This window comes from Ailuropoda melanoleuca, chromosome 2 (genome assembly GCF_002007445.2).
Source record: "Ailuropoda melanoleuca isolate Jingjing chromosome 2, ASM200744v2, whole genome shotgun sequence".
In the NCBI taxonomy this organism is placed as follows: domain Eukaryota; kingdom Metazoa; phylum Chordata; class Mammalia; order Carnivora; family Ursidae; genus Ailuropoda; species Ailuropoda melanoleuca.
The window spans coordinates 68,907,826-68,922,073 of NC_048219.1; the positions used below are offsets into that span (position 1 = coordinate 68,907,826).

The 14,248-nt window shown below is 38.7% G+C and overlaps 1 protein-coding gene across 1 annotated transcript in view; it reads right to left on the reverse strand.

Annotated features, from left to right (window-relative positions):
- The window catches only part of FRRS1 (ferric chelate reductase 1), a 44,905-nt gene extending 41,501 nt beyond the window's left edge, over positions 1-3,404 (reverse strand). Inside the window, exon 1 of the mRNA XM_002920774.4 lies at positions 3,372-3,404. The gene's annotated coding sequence lies outside the window, so the exon portion shown is untranslated. The remainder of the gene's footprint in view (positions 1-3,371) is intronic.
- Positions 3,405-14,248: the final 10,844 nt, after the last annotated feature.

A 14,248-nucleotide genomic window follows, 5' to 3' on the forward strand; every position in this document is an offset into this window, starting at 1 on the left:
TGCTGTAGCCAAAACGTACCATTTGTACTTATTCCTGGAATAAGCACCACTCTTTCTTTCTACCCATGTTCTGCCTTCTAACGGGGACCTCCATTATTTCCTGCATCAAATTCCGACGCATGTAAAAATAGATATATTTTAAAAAAAATAAAATACAAAAATTTCTGTACACTATGCTTTTTTTTTTTTAAAGATTTTATTTATTTATTCGACAGAGATAGAGACAGCCAGCAAGAGAGGGAACACAAGCGGGGGGAGTGGGAGAGGAAGAAGCAGGCTCATAGAGGAAGAGCCTGATGTGGGGCTCGATCCCATAACGCCGGGATCACGCCCTGAGCTGAAGGCAGACGCTTAACCGCTGTGCCACCCAGGCGCCCCACTATGCTTTTTATGTAAAAAAAAAAAAAAATCCATTGCCTGTCATTTCATGGAAAATGCAGAAGACCGCTAATATCAGCATAAGGGAGGATGCAGAAAAATGAGCACACTCATACACAGTGAAGAGTGTAAACTAGCACAATATTTTTGGAGGAAATTCAACGGTATCCTACTAAACTATGTTTCACCTCTGACCTAGGAATTTCACTTCTAGGAATTTATCCTACAGAAAAACACACAGTCACACAAAAATTGTATTTGTAATAACAATTTAAGACAATTTGGGTGGTTACAAAAATAAGCTATGCCGTATCCAAACTACAGATTACTGTATACTCACTCACTTAAAAGAATGAAATAGTCAATGACAGGGGCACCTAGGTGGCTCACTCAGTTAAGCATCTACCTTCGGCTCAGGTCGGCTCAGGTCATGGGACCAAGCCGGACATTGGGCTCCCTGCTCAGCAAGAAGCCTGCTTCTCCCTCTCCCTCTGCCTGCCAGTCTCCCTGCTTGTGCTCTTTATCTCTGTCAAATAAATATATTAAAATTAAAATTAGAAAATGGAAAAACATTAAAAAAAGAATAGTCAATGACAAATATAACAGCTAATAATTACTGAGTGTTTTATGGGAGCTAGGTATTCTTCTAAGTGCTTTGCACATATCAGCTCGTTTCACAAAAACCCTAAGACGGGGCGCCTGGGTGGCACAGAGGTTAAGCGTCTGCCTTTGGCTCAGGGCGTGATCCCGGCGTTATGGGATCGAGCCCCACATCAGGCTCCTCTGCTATGAGCCTGCTTCTTCCTCTCCCACTCCCCCTGCTTGTGTTCCCTCTCTCGCTGGCTGTCTCTATCTCTGTCGAATAAATAAATAAAATCTTAAAAAAAAAAAAAAACAACACAAAAACCCTAAGACATGAGTGTGTGTGTACTTAAGTGGAAACATGCTCGTGCCACACTGAGGAATGAAAACAAGCAGATTATGAAATGATATGTAGTATATTGAAAGAAATATTACTTAAAAGTTAAAGGGAAAAGAAAAAAAAAAAAAAAACCCTTCGACTCCACACTTTTAACAGTTCTCAAGAGTGGTTCCCCAGGAGAGTGTTTTCAATAGGGGAAGAGGAGTGGACTTCCTCTTTTTAATCCTCATTGTATTGTGCATATTTTTTTGAAAAGCATGTAGTGTTTATAATTTAAAAATAATTTAAAAATTTTAAAGCATGTAGTGCTTTATAATACAAAAATATTATAATGAGATAATACTTTATAACTACAAAATACAGATATATAAAGAATGTAAAGAAATAAAACTGTTTAGCTTTTTTCTTTTATCTATTTTCAAACATTCTATGTTACTTTTACTGTTTTTGTTTGTTTTTGTTTTAGTAAATAAAACCTCCTCCCCCTCTTTCAAGGTCCATTTCAAATGCCATCAACTAGTGTATCCTATGAGACAGTGAACAGTATGGACATCAAAATCACATAGTTAAATCCAGCTGCAGGTTCGAAACCAGCAGGCACCACCTTAGTGACCGTGGGCAAATTATTTAACCTCACCAGGCCTTAGTTTTCACATTTTGTTAAAAAAAATGCAACCAATACCAAGGTGCTTTGTGAAGGTTAAATAAAGCGATACATATGAAACATTTAGCACAGCGCCTGCCATAAACCAGGTCTTCCATTACAATCTCCTTCTTCATAGGAAACAAACTGAGGGTTGCTGGAGGGGAGGGGGGGTGATAGGGTGGGGTAACTGGGTGATGGACATTAAGGCGGGCATGTGATTAACAAGCACTGGGTACTATGTAAGACTGATGAATCACTGACCTCTACCTCTGAAACCAGTAACACATTATATGTTAATTGAATTTAAATAAAAATAAATAAATAAAATCTCCTTTCCGTGGAGTCTTGCCTAATTCTGCCAATCCTCTATAACTGCTCTCTCTTCGGAACCTCCAGAAACTTTGGTTTTGCTAATAAAAAACGTTATCACACTTGCCCCAGCTGGTGACTTTCTTATGGCCAGCTTGTTGATCCCCTTTCACACTGACAGCAGACAACCTTGAAAACAGCACTTACACAGTGTGATTTCCAGAGAATCTGACATTACCCAAATGGAGAGCTGTGAAACAGAAGCTATACTTGGCCAAGAGTCAACATGCTGGCTTACTAAACAACTTACCAGAACTCATCCCCTTCAACAAAACCATCCTCTGCAATGTCTAGCTCATTGTTTTCAATAAATCAATAAGCCAAATTTTAGCCTCCACCTCTGTGTAGTACTCAAATCTTTCCACTTTTTCTTTAATTCAGAAGAAAAAGAAAATATCTGAACTTAAAAGTTTAGCTTCATAAAGAAATATCCCTGATAACACATTTACAAACCGAAAAACCTCCTTTGCCCCTAAGTAAGCACTGACAAGATTTTTTTAAAAAGGGGCGGGCGGGGGGAGTAGGGGGATGGCAAAGGTAACACCTTGCCATCCCCCGAGCTGTTCTGAAATTCTAAAGGCACACCAGGGGTAGGGGGTGGAGGGAGCTAAAATTTCTAGATTAAAACATACTTGAAAAACCAAGTCAAGCTCTAAGTAATCTGCATACAGGTAATAATGCCATTAGGTTTAATTATAAAAGAGCGTTCCCACAGTTTCAAATTTTTAAAAAAGGAGAAAGAAACACACATGCATGACTACAGTCCATGCTTTTCAGAATCCCAAGCATGACTCTACTTATAGTCACCCTGTTCTTGGGATTAAAGCTCGTTAGTCAAAGTCACGGGACATATTATTAACCTAACTCGTTTGTGAAAACTCATTAGTTCAATACAAGCTCCGGAACATAATTTGTTAAAGCATTCATTCTGCAGCGCCGACTGCCCCCATCATCACAGGCGCCTGCTCTCAGTACTGTTGTTGCCTTAGCTGGCTTCAATTTTTAAACGCTTTGCAAAAGACCTCCGACTTCAAGAGAACAGAAGGGGACGCTTACCTTGAGAAGCGAAGGCAGCCTAGCCAACTTCCGGTTTTGTTACAATTTGTATCTCCTTTCAGCAGCTGGGTGGAGCCAGTTTACCCAGTAACCAGAAGGCGTCTCCCAAGCTAAGCAGCAAAACTTGATTTGCAAGACCAGTACTAGTTTTTGGACTCCATTTCTGACAATTACATTTAAGAACACTTTGCCAAGTAATAGTTGTTTCATTGAGAAAATTGTATTTTTGCCTTTAACTACAAAACCACTTGGAAATACACATCTGTTCTATATATTCTAAGTAAAGACAAAGAAAGGAACCCACTAGTTGTGCTTAGGTAGGGTTGCCAGGTTTAGTAAATTAAATACTGGGTGCCTACTTAAACTCAATTTCAAATAAACAACCAATATAAATATTGTTCTATGCAGTATTTGGAATATAATTATACTAAAAAAATAATTCATTGTTTTTTCTGGCAACTCTAAGGCATAACAGTAATTAGCAAACTATTTCAATTAACTACAAAAGGTGCAAAAGAATCAGAATGAATAGAACTGGAACCTTGGAAAGTAAATGATATCATGCAAAAGAATTATATTAGTTTGCAAAATTCACTCAAACCTAGGAGTTTGGTTTTCATTTCTTTTTAAGCCTTTAATCTTTGTTTTGCACAAGATTTTTTTGCAAAAGAAAATTTTTAGGGCTAGAAGAAGACAATGTATCTGCAAATATTAAACATTCCACTGCGGGCTACAACTCACAAGTACAGACTGGAAAATAAATGATGTCATATACATTTTGACCTGTGATCCCTGGTTGGCCATCAATACTACTAAATTCTCTAAAACCATTTTAAAAGGAGAGAAGAGAGGGGAAAGAACACCATCACTTTAATCTTTCTCCTTAAGAACTAGGCACAATTAACAAAAACCCCTCTTTACAGGAATTTAGAGAGAGGCTTTAAATAAAGATGCCAGAGAGCCGGTTTTCTATCCGAAAGCTGTGTGAAATGTGAATAGACTGAAACTAAGTCAGTAGAGCTTCAGTCCTTCCATATAAAGCCTCAGGTGATGACAGAGGTTTCTGAAGTTATAATTAAACCTTCTCCAGAAATAGTCCCCAGTGGACACTTTGCACGCCAAAAGCATGATTTAAAAAAAAAAAAAAAAAACCTATACAACAAATAATTCTTAGAATATATTATCATAATCTTTCATTCCAAAGCACTCTTAAACGGATGAAGGGGGGGGAGGCAAACCAGGAAACAGACTCTTAACTATAGAGAACTAAGGGTTATTGGAGGAGAGGGGGCAAGGGGATGGGTGAAATAGGTGATGGGGATTAAGGAGGGCACTTGCTGTGATGAGCACTGGGCTTTGTATGGAAGTGTTGAATCACTATATTGTACACCTGAAACTAATATTACACTGTATGTTAACTAACGAATTTAAATAAAAACTTGAAAAATAAATAGTAGTGGGAGAGGGCACAGTGGGAAGAACTGAATAGAGAGGCTTAGCTCTATCTAAAAGCACCATTTTCCAGGCCTACCATTTCCCCTGAAGTCCCCAGCTGTAACTCCCCTTATCACTCCCTGCCAGATGTCCACTTCTACTAGGCTCTTTCTTCATCAGCTTCTTGTCAGCTGTCACAAAAGGAACCAAATTTAATAAGATGTTCAATGGAGCCTGGACTCTGAGAATTTGATACTATCCTGTTGGATCCCATTCTCATGCCTCTACATTAGCAGTTCTCAAATTTTTTGGTCCAGACTCCTTAACAACTTTTAAAAATTACTGTGGACCCCAAAGATATATTTGTTTATATGGGTGATATCTATCATTACATGTATTAAAAATTAAAAGTGAGAAATATTTCAATACTTACAAATTCATTTTTAAATGATAAAAATAAACCCATTACGTGTTAACACAGTATTTTTTTCACTACTGCTGTTATGATTATTTGCCAAAAATAAGAATTTAGTGAGAGGAGTAGTGTTGTTAAATTTTTGCAAATTCTTTGGTGCCTAGCTTAACAGAGGACAGCTGGATTCTCGCATCTTCTTCTATATTTGATCTGTTGCAGTATCATATGACACATCACAGAGCCACTGGAAAACGCCAGCGTATATTCATGAGAGAATGAGAATGAATAAAGCAAATAAAGTATAGCAAGAATAAGAAGCAGCATTTATTGAGCACTCATTTTGACCAAGGCACATGCACCATCCTAACTCTCACAAGAGCCCTAAGTAAAAGGTATTACAGTATTATACACATTCTAGCCCTGAGAGTGCTCAGGGCATGTACAACTAAGTAAATTGCCCTAGGTCAGGCAGAGAATAGTGGCAAGACAGGGTTCTAAGCCACAGCTACTAACTCTCTACCCTGAACCTCACTGACAAATCTGAACAATGTCTGATGGACCAAACATAAATTTGCCTTTCCTATGAGACTCAGCATTTCATAAAACACAGGATTGACGTAGAACATCTCCAATTGATGAGACCCTACCTTGACTCAATAAATCCCAAACCCACCATCTAAAATAGACCCATTCTCATGTGGCCTTTAATTTTGCCCTCTTATCCAAATTTGTTCCCTCTTTATCTCCACTGCCAACACTTATCCTTTGTTTCGTTACCTCAAGAGTAAAAATGAGGGGTTATAACCAGAACCATATGTTCTCTAAGGTCTCCTGCCAAATTGTGAAAACAGGTTTCTGTTGGCCAAGAAGAGACACGTAATAGACCAGAAAAAGACTAGACTTTTAGAGTGACAGGTCACTTAAAAAAAAAAAAATTATTACAATCATTCAACAACTACTTTATCAAACACCTACTGCATAGCAGATACTGTGATAGGCACTACCCTATATTTGTACAAAGTGGGTCTATGTCTAATATATTGTGATTTCTTAGGTGGATAATAAAGGAAGAACAAAAGAAAGAGGGGCAGGGGAGGAAGGAAGGAAGGAAAAAGAAGGTAGGAAGGAGGGAGGGAGGGAGGAAGCAGCATAATTACCTAATAAACCCATGTTCCTGTAGACTTGCAGTTCTCAGTGCTTTTCCGATGTCACTGGGTTAAGAATCTTGAGATAGAGGGGCACCTGGCGGGCTCAGTCGTTAAGCATCTGCCTTCAGCTCAGGTCATGATCCCAGCGTTCTGGGATCGAGCCCCACATCAGGCTCCCTGCTTGGCTGGAAGCCTGATTCTCCCTCTCCCACTCCCCCTGCTTGTGTTCCCTCTCTGACTGCCTCTCTGTCAAATAAATAAATAAAATCTTTAAAAAAAAAAAAAAAGAATCTTGAGATAGATTATCCTGGGTTATCTAGGCGTGCCCTCACTGCAGTCACAAGTGTCCTTAAAAGAAGAGGCTGAAGGGGGTGCCTGGGTGGCTCAGTCTTTTGAGCATCTGACTCTTGGTTTTGGCTCAGGTCATGATCTCATGGGTCTTGGAATCAGGTTCGGCAGGAAGTCTGCTTGAAGATTCTCTCCCTCTGCTCCTTCCCCCACTTACACACGCACTCTGTCTCTTTCTCTCATAAATAAAAAAAAAAAAATCTTAAACAAAAAAATAAAAAAGAGGCAGAGGGAAATTATACACACAAGACGACGACGTGGCCATGGAGGTAAATACTGGAGTGATGCAGCCACAGTAATGCCATCAGGAACTGAAGAGACACGGAACAGATTCTCAACCAGAGTGTCTGGAGGAAATGGTTCTGCAAACACCTTGACTTCAGCCCGGTGCTACTGATTTTGGACTTTTGGCCTCCAGAACGGTAAGAGAATAGAGGTCTGCTGTTTTAGCCGCCGAGTTTGTGATCATTTGTTACAGAGCTGCAGGAAACTTAACCAATCGCCCTTTCCAGTTTCTCCTGTATTTTTATCCATCAGTGATACCTATCATCTTCAATGCTCAAGCAAAACCTAGAGATGACTTCCAGCTTTTTGTCTCTTTCGTATTTTATAGCTCAGTTTTTCAGATTGGAGTACAATCCATTTATTAGTGGAATGTAAAACCTGTAGTGGGCAGTGTACCTGGCTGACTCAGTCGGAAAGCATTCGACACTTGATCTCAGGGTACTGAGGCTGAGCCCCACGTTGAGGGTAAAGATTACTTAAAATAAATAAGTAAACTTAAAAAAAAACTATTTAAAGTCTTTAGTGGGTAACAATCAGAAAAATGTTAATAAGATAACAGAAAAAAATAGAGCACATTATATCTAAGGGTAAATAAATATTGCTTCATGAGTCTATTCAGATTACATCCATGAGTTGATATGTCCTGGGTTGTGCATTTCTTATTTCCTACTGTGGGCAGCAGCCCAAAATGTTGAAACCAACTGCTTTAATATCTCCCAAAGTCAATTATCAGTTCCTCCTTTCTCAAAACTCACATACAAGCCTTCTACTTATTTATTCTGAGCAGGGGAACACAGGGCTCTGGAATTAATCAGCCAGGATTGAAAATTGGCTCCACACACTTAACTCTGTGATCTAGACCTCTCTGAACTTATTTTCTCACCATGAAATGAAGATCATAATACTTCCCTCATAATATTGTTGTGAAGATTAACTAAGATAACATAGGTCAAGTGCTTAGTTCAATCTCTAAACATAAAACTTGTTCAATAAAATCTCTCCATTTTAATGATCTATGCTCAAATTCTCTAGAACTAATCTCTCCCACTTGCTCTCCCATGACCCCCATGAAGCCTGCTGACAATAGTCCAACACTACATTAATCTTCCTAAAGTACTGCTTTTATCAATAATGTTCTGTGATTTACCATTGCTTTTACAGTTAAATACGTGCTCTCCCAACATTTAAAGTACACCATCACCTGGCCACACTTACAACATTCTCATTGCTCTCCCACCAGGTACTGCTGACTCAATCACTCCATGAAACACTAAGTCTCATTCTCATCTTTCCACATTTGCTAATGCTATTACCTTATCATAACCTTTCTTTCTATGTATTAAACGCCACACATTCTTCAAGGTTTAGCAAAAGTCCCAATTCATTCATGAAAATTTTCTGATAATCAGGACTAATATTCGTTCCTCCATTATAAATTGGCTACATGACCAAGTAACACGATCATATTCTCTGAAGTCTGACCCACTTTGGTTGAAATCCCAGCTCTGCTCTTTAATAGCTGTTTGACTTCAGGCAAATTACTTAACCCCCTACTCTAGCTTTCTTCATTTGCATAAAGAAGATAAGGATGCAGAAATAGAGTTATTGTAGTGTTTTCATGAGATAATATCTCATCACACTGGCACCAGAATGATCTTGAAAACTTGCTCATGACACTATCTTTAATGTCTTGTAGTAGAATGAGGAAATACACATTGCATAAGATGCTATTCCCACACTCAAGCAGTCATCATAAATTGTTCATAATACTCTTCACTACTAAATTGGACATGGCCCCAGATCCTTCTCAATACACTATACCAGTAGTGGTATAGTGGATGAAAACTATACTATATGAACTAAACTATATGAAAGCAATCCCTGGGGTAGGGGCTATGTCATTATTCTCAATACTTCTTTTTAGGAACTCAAAAAACATATCCTAAATATAGGATCTCACTTTAAGTGACAGAAAGATAAGATACTAGAAATCCCTTCCTTCTGTTTTACCCCTCTTCAAACTTGATTTGAATTTCAGTTCATTTTTTTAAAGATTTGAGAGAGAGAGAGAGAGAGCACAAGCAATGGGGAGGAGCAGAGGGAGAGGGAGAAGCAGACTCCCCACTAATCAGGGAGCCTGATGCAGGACTCAATCGCAGGACCCTGGGATCATGACCTGAACTGAAGGCAGATGCTTAACCAAATGAGCCACCCAGGCGCCCCTTAAATTTCAGTTCATTTTAAGTCAGTTTATTGATTATAATGAAAGCATGGCAGACATTCTTTGTCCACTTTAATGACATTATTTTCTTTTGTAGCATTTTAATTTAGTGCAAGATAATATTAATAATCTGTAATTATGTGCCAGAGATAGCAACACTGATCAAAGTCAAATATTAAAAGTTTGACTCAGCTTTACCAAATCACTAATAAAATCTCTGTTGATCATCTGGAGACATGATATAAAGTTAAAGGTCTTGGTAACTACAATCGGTGGCTTCTAATATTTTGTATCAGTTGGGGTTTTACTACATTCAAGTTTCTACCATATCTGTCATTAAATCAATTAAAGCAAATTAGAAAAGAATCTAAAAAAGAATCAAAGAAAGGAAAAATATAGCATCTATTTAGTAATAACCCAGTTCTATTCAGTAATAACCTAGGGTTTTGTTTTTTTGTTTTGTTTTTTTTTTTTAATTTCCCAAGTTTTACAAATGAAAGAATAATATAATTTACTGAAGAATTTTGTTTTAGCAGCTCTTGGGCTATGTGACTTTTTTAAATGCCACTTATTTACAAGATGGCTTAGATCCTATTGTGTTAAGTGAGTACCTTTAATATATACAAATGTAGTTTAGGGACACCTGGGTGGCTCAGGTGGTTAAGCGGCTGACTCTTGATTTCAGCTCAGGTCATGATCTCAGAGTCCTGGGACTGAGCCCCGAGTCCAGCTCCGTGCTCAGTGCAGTCTGCTGGAGGATTCTCTCCCTTCCTCTTCCTCTTCCTCTGCCCCTCCCCCTGCTAGCACGCACCTGCGTGCACATACACACACACATATGCACACACACACACTCTCTCTCTCTCTCAAATAAATAAATCTTTTAAAAAAAAGAAATCTATAAATATATACAAATGTAAATGTACTCTTAATACTGAGAAGAAACTATGCTCTCCACAGTCAGAAGTAACAGATTTATCAACTGAGTAAAAAGTCATTGGTTTCTTTTATGCACAAAACATTATAGTCAGGGTGACATTTATAATGAAAGTTGGCAGCTCTAACCATTTTTGCAAGAATATTTTTTCTCCATTAGGTAAACCTTCAAAGCTGTAGAATTTTAAATTCAACAAGCATAAAGCATAAAAATAAATAATCTAAGGTCCCAATCCTCAGGAACGCCCAGAATAAATGTATGAAACAGCATCGTGTCCTCTGAGAATGAAAAATAATCCTAGAATATGAGTGAATTGAGGTGAATGTGATTCCCAACCTCAACTACACCAGAGGAAGCAGGAGTTTGTCTATCCTGTATTGCCCCAAAATTGAATACAGAAGCAAAAGCCTTTACTCAAAAGCTTCTCGTTGCATAAAACCTGAAGGCAAATACCAAACATAAGATCCTGCCAATGAAACAATATTAAAATAAGGAGCGCAAATCCAAACCTGGGCATTAATCAAAGCAACTAGTATGAACATGAAAGAGGAAATATGTGGCCAAAATAAGGAAGCTTGAGAACCAAGAAAAGCAGGAGTGAGGAGCAATGGAATGGCTAAAAATACTGATCCAGATTAATTCTGGAATGGAGCTCAGAGCTTTCTGTAACTTTTTACGCAAGAGTGGGCCAGCATAGGAAAACAGGGCCTTCTAAAGGGATAAAATTAAATGAACACCATCCAATCCCTACAGTTTCCCAGAATTCCCCCCCCAAATGGCCCAAAATGTTTAGTGTATTTTTTCTTGTGTTCTGATTTAATTATTATGAATTACATAGATACTATATCTACATGTTTTGATTGTAGAAACTGAAACAATAAAGATTAAATTCTACATGATACCACTCAATTCCATTTGCTTTCCTAAAACCAACCATTGCTATCAGTTCAGTATGTTTCCCTTTAAGACTTTATATACGGTTTCCTATACTTACAAAAATATATAGCTTTGGTTTTGTAACAGAAATAGTATCATTCTCTGCATATTGTTCTGAAATTTTTTTCATATAACAATATATGGTCAAGAGATTTTTCCATAGAATTCTTCCAGATGGCTAACAGATATGTGAAAAGATGCTCAACATCACTCATTATCAGGGAAATACAAATGAAAACCGTAATGAGATACCACCTCACACCTGTCAGAATGGCTAAAATTAACATCACAGAAAACAAGACATTGGCAAGGATGCAGAGAAAGGGGAACCCTCTTACACTGTTGGTAGGAATGTAAACTGGGGCAGTCATTCTGGAAAACAATATGGAGGTTCCCTAAAAGTTAAAAATAGAACTACCATACAATCCAGTAATTGCATTACTGGGTATTTACCCAAAGCATACAAAAATAGATTTGAAGTATACATGCACCCCAATGTTTATAGCAGCATTATCAACAATGGCAAAACTATGGAATGAGCCAAGTGTCCACCAACTGATGAAGGGATAAAGAAGATGTGGTTTATATATGCAATGGAATATTACTCAGTCATCAAAAAGAATGAACTCTTGTCATTTGCAGCAATGTAGATGGAGCTAGAGTGTATTATGCTAAGCAAAATAAGTCAGTCAGAGAAGAAAAATACCATATGATTTCACTCATTTGTGGAACTTAGGAAACAAAACAGATGAACATGTGGGAAGGGGGGGGGAGAGGAAATGGGGAGAGGCAAACCGTAAGGAACTTTTTTTAAAGTAGGCTCCATGCCTAGCGTGGAGCCCAATGCAGGGCTTGACTTCATGACCCTGAGACCAAGACCTGAGCTGAGATCGAGAGTTGATCGCTTAACTGACTGAGCCACTGAGGTGCACCCACAAGAGACTCTTAACGATAGATGAGTTGATGAAGGGAGGTTGGCGGTGGATGGGCTAAATACGTGATAGGGATTAAGAAGGGCACTTATGATGAGCACTAGGTATTATATATAAGTGATGAATCACTGAATTCTACTCCTGAAACTGATATTACACTATATGTTAACTAACTCGAATTTAAATAAAAATTGGGGAGAAAAAAAGAACAATATATGGTCAAAGAATAACTCAGGTATTTAAGACACCTTTATTTATTTACTTTATGCATTGTTTATTTTTTACATGAGGGAGGCAGACTATCAAGGGACAAAAGCAAAAATAGGATCTGTAAGACAAAGAGAAGAGGAAACAAATTGTAGGTAGTCTGGAAATAGTGAATCTTTCTGTTCACTTTTGGCATAAGCTAATTCACCGACAGCTAGCTAAAGGTTCAGTCTGGAAAGTGTACCACTGAGCAGGCTGGCTGGAGTCAACGAAGATAACAATTTCAGTAGTTTACAGATTCTCTAGAGAACCTTGCTAATACCTACAGAGCATCTGGGAACAGCTGTCTCTCTGTGACAGCTGCCATGCCTGTCCAGTGGTTCCCCAATGACAGCCATATCTGCACTCATTCAATACTCTCCTCTAGTCACTAACCTTCCATCAGCCAGCAGCAGAGCTGAGTCCTGATCATATCAGTTCTCTGGTGTGTGGAGAGTTGCCTAGTAATCAATGACTCTCAGTTGCCTTCTCTGGGTCTAAATATCTAACACACTGTTCTCTGCGGCCCCCAGTGGGCCAAGTTTGCTCTTCTCTAGCCTAAAATGGGGTATTTTCTTTTAAGAGGTTAGCAATAAGACTCTAAAAACAGAACACTGGATATATTCTTGACCTGAATTACTAATAATTTTACCTTTTCAAGAGCAATGGGAGCAACAACCAGAACTATGTGTCTTGAGTCAGTCCTGATCAACAAAGAAACTTTGATGAATCCAGAAACAGATAACTTAAGAGAAACAGAAAGAAAGAAATTAGAAGTGGTAGCATCTATTTGGACAGGAAGATTGGTAGGCCATAGGGGAAGAGCCAGTTTGAAAGGTGGAAAGCGGGAGTTAAGCATTGGACATATTAAGTTTTAGATGCCACTGAAATATCCAAGTGGAGATACCTGTTTGACAGATATGTCGGGAGGTATAAATTTGAGTCATTAACACTTAGGACATGAGTAAGGATTAAAAAAGAGGAGAGATCTGAAGAGTGAGCCTTGGGACCCACTAATGTTTAGAAATTGGGAAGAACAGGCAAATTCAGTAAAGGAAATTGTGATTGAGTGGTCAGGAAGATAGGAAGAAAACCAAGAGTGGTGAGTCCCAAAGCATGGAGAGTGGTTCTGAAGGTGTGTGTGGTCAATCATGTCAGATGTTTCTGGGAGCTGTAATATACTGGAGACTAAGAATTGACCAATGAGTTTGGTTTTTCAGTCATCTGTGAACCCCCTGTATCAGAAATACTTTTTTTTTTAAGATTTTATTTATTTATTTGACAAAGAGAGAGAGACAGCCAGTGAGAGAGGGAACACAGGCAGGGGGAGTGGGAGAGGAAGAAGCAGGCTCCCAGCAGAGGAGCCTGATGTGGGGCTTGATCCCAGGAGTCTGGGATCACGCCCTGAGCCGAAGGCAGATGCTTAATAACTGAGCCACCCAGGCACCCCCAGAATTACTTATTAAAATGGATTCTTGGGGGGCACCTGGGTGGCTCAGTCAGTTAAGTGTCTGCCTTAGGCTAAGGTCATGATCTCGGGGTCCTGGGATTGAGCCCCATGTGGAGCTCCCTCTTCAGTGGGGAGTCTGCTTCTCCCTCTACTCCTCCCCCTGCTCATGCTCTCTCTCATGTGTGTGCTCTTTCTCTCTTAAATAAATAAATAAAATCTTTTTTAAAAATAAATAAACAAAAATAAATAAAATGGATTCTTGGGTCCATCTCAGACCTACTGGATCAGATTCGGTGGAGAAGAGCCCAGAATCCCGCTCTTAAACAAGCACCTAATGATTCTCAAGAACCCAAGAGTTGCTGTCTTAGAGTGCTTATTGGTACAATTATACCCATCTTTGCTCTAGACCAATGGTTCTCGGGTTTTAATGTTCATCAGCATCACCTGGTAAATTCCTTAAAACACAGATTACTAAATCCCACCTCCAGAGTTTCTGATTCAGGAAAACAGGTAAGCCTGAAAAATACT